Source organism: Silurus meridionalis, chromosome 3 (assembly GCF_014805685.1).
Source record: "Silurus meridionalis isolate SWU-2019-XX chromosome 3, ASM1480568v1, whole genome shotgun sequence".
Taxonomy (NCBI): domain Eukaryota; kingdom Metazoa; phylum Chordata; class Actinopteri; order Siluriformes; family Siluridae; genus Silurus; species Silurus meridionalis.
Genome location: NC_060886.1, coordinates 27,575,652 through 27,579,302, shown reverse-complemented (window position 1 = coordinate 27,579,302; position 3,651 = coordinate 27,575,652).

Here is a 3,651-nt window from a genome sequence, read left to right as displayed (position 1 = left end):
TTAAATGTGTTTAGTGTGTATAAATGTGTAAATGTGTGTGTAAATAACAATCAGTGCAATCAAGTATACAATGGATATGTAAATAAAATCAGTGTTGGATTAAGGCATCACAGTCACATTAATTTTAATATCATGTCACCTTCAATGAACATAGTTGTTACTGGGATTGTGCGCACACCACTCGGAGAAGTGCCATTACACTCAAGTGCCTCATACACTCAGAAACGAGAAGCAGGGGTTGGGTGACATCACGTCAGTAAAGAGAGCTGAATCCAAATTAAAATTATGGATTTCAAAAATAGGTCTGCCATCATCAGCCTAATTCAGAAAAAAGACGAAAGATGAAGAGAGGAAATATGCAAAAGATGTGTGTATTTATCTCCATCACTCATCTCGTTATGAAGATAGTAACAGCTAATGCATTTAATGAAATAATTCAATAATAATTAATTATCAACTAGTTTATGCTGTGTTGCCCACTACTGTATGCTTTTACACATAGAGCAATAATCTTTCTTTTTCTGTTTAACTTGTATGTAGTTTATCATAATATGTGTAACTTGCAACAAAACAATTACAAACTAAATAGTCTAACTGAATAGTAGTTAAACTGCCACTTATTTATTTGGTTAACTGTAATTAAGGTGATGTGATAAAGGTTTTCTGTGAATGTACTGATTATGTTCTGAGCTGAGTTCATTAAGGGGAATCTCCAGTGTAGCTTAAAAGACTAATTTAAAAGTCATCTAGATTGTGGTAAAATAGATGTTGTATGTACGTATCTTATCGTTAAAATTAGCCAAGGAGTTGTGTGGTTCTTTGATTTTGAAAGTTTGATCAATTGTGCACAATGATGTGAATTCAGACGTGATAACTCTCATTAGTATCAGCCATACAGGTGCTGGTCGGATTTTCTACAATGATTCATTTGTAGTAAAAAAAATATTTTGTTTGTATACTGTGTCAAGTGCTAATGTATTTGTACTAGATTGTGCCAATTGTTGTTGGTTATTTTTAGTTATTAGGTGGAGGCAGGGGATGTGGGGGTTGGGTGATGGAGTGGTTCGTTCAGGGCGCCATTAAGCTAGAATCACCACTGGCACAGTTTCCTGCACTTCTTCATTCCAATACCATGTCTCTTTGTCTTTCTTATTCTTTCGAGATGTCACACCAAGTACCTTTCTAACTGTCTGCCTTATCACTTCTGTAGTTCTGTAGTTGCCCAATCATCCAGCACCTCTTCACCTGTCCCCTTCCTGAATCTCACACTACAGTCTTCCTCCTTCAGTTTTCACCAACTTATTCTTCTTTCAGTCCTTGCTCTCCTCCTTTTATTCTTTAGCTCCAAAACCATCCTACAGACCACCATCTGATGCTGTCTAGCTACACTGTCCCATGCCAGCACCTTACAGTCTACAATCTCCTTCAGGTTTCATCTACTACATAGAATATAGTCCACCTTTGTGCATCTTCCTCCACTCTTATACGTCAACCTATGATCCTCCTTCTTCTTAAAATAAGTGTTCACCACTGCTATTTCCATCCTTTTAGCAAAATCTACCACCATCTGCCCTTCCACATTCCTCTTCTTAAAGCCTAACCTACCCATCACCTCCTCATCACCTCTGTTCCCTTCACAATTCCTGGCCACTGAAATCTCGCCAATTTTTCTATCCTAGGTACACTTCTACCACTTCTTCTAACTCACTGCAAAAGTTTTCCTTTTCCTCCATCTCACAACCCACTTGTGAAGCATAAGCACTAATGACATTTATTATCATCCATTCAACTTCCAGCTTCAATTTCTCCACCATATCAGAAACTCTCCACTTCATTTTTACTATATTCTTCCTTCAGAATCACCCCTACACCATTTCTCTTTCCATCCACACCATAATAGAACAGTTTCTGGCCTTACTTCTTTTCCACTTGGTCTCCTGAACACACAACATATCTACCATTCTCCTCTCCATCATATCAGCTGACTCTCTTACTTTACCAGTCATAGTACCAACATTTAAAATACCAACCCGACCTCCACTCTCCTCCACTTCTCCTTTCCCTGCTATCTCTGTAGATATCTTCCTCCTCTCTTTCTCTTTCTTCGCCAACAGTAGCCCAATTTCCACAAGTACCCTATTGGCTAACAATACCTGTGGCAGTTGTTGGTAACCCGGGCCTCGACCGATCCGGTATGAAATTCTGGTGTGTGACCCGAATATTTAATTTGGCACGTTTTATGCTGGATGCCCTTCTTTAAGCAACCCTCTCTATTTATCCGGGTTTGGAACCAGCGCTAAGAGTGCACTGGCTTGTGCAACCCTAATGGCTGGGTTAATTTAGACAATTAATTATTAATAGTGAAAAGATGAAACAGTTTGGTAAAGAAATAAACAAATCAGAACTGGGTATATAATGTGAGGGAAAAGATCAAATAGGAATAAACTGGATGTCAGTAAATTGATTGCTGTGGCAGTGATGATCAAATCACATTGTTTCTAAGTAGAAGCCTCGCCCCGGCACGTTAGTTGCTTATGGGAAGAATAAAAAGTGGTCAAAAAATAAAATATAGTACAGACATACGTGATTTTTAATTTTTTTATTTTGGTGAGGTATGTATTCGAGTGTAATAAAAAATGCAAACTTAATTCTTGAACATGAGATTCTGATGAGTGTTGTGGTATTGAACTGTTCTTTGAAAGAGAAATAGACTGCTCAAAGCATTATTTTTGTGGAGACAGAACTGTTTTGGTTTCCTTTATTTTTCATACCACATAGAGTTTTCTAAATCTGTGGAATCGAGTCTTTTCCCAGTGAATCTATCAATTCAGACTCAGTTGAATGTGAACCGACATCACTGAATATTTTTTGTTTGAATTAAAGTGATCGAACCAAACTCTTTTGTACAGAGTTACTTGGATTTCATTTGAGGAGTCGGAAATTACTGAACCGATTAAAAAAAAAAAAAGTTAATAAACAAAAAATTGAGGTTGTCAAAAGTTTTACTTAGATGTTATAAGGTTTGTATGTGTTATTGTGATTTAAAATTCAAACAAATGTTTCTCCATCTTTTATCAGCCAATGGCAGAAATTTTTTTCTACTTTGCTCAGCCAATGCCATTCTCTGGCGTTTCCATCTTTCCAGCTTTTCTTGTCAAATCACACATCTTATCTTAAACTTTGCTCATCCAGTCGCAGCTAGAAAGGTTTTTTTTATCCAGGTGTTGAACTGTACTCCTTTGGACTTGTATTTTACAATTAAACCTAAAACTTAAAACTCAGGAAAGATAAATGACACGACGACCTACATCATATGTGTCAAACATAAACATCTGGCCCGATGTACAATTATATTTGCAAGATCATTTTATTTAGATCTATTATTATTGTTAATAATGGCCGCCGATATGAAGCGCTGATAACACAAACTACAGATCCCATAATGCAGTGCTTCAGCTGCCTTAGCTAGGCTACCTGGGAACGTCAATCAAGTCAAGCTTCTGTTGATGTATTTAACCCTATTGTAAAGTTATTGTGAAGCCCCTCACAATGGCGAAGAGAAAAGTGGATTCTGAAAACCGATGTGATTCTGAGTAAATGTTTACTGACATTGCCCGTAAACCCGAGAGTCTTATTTGTGGAGTTAATGTG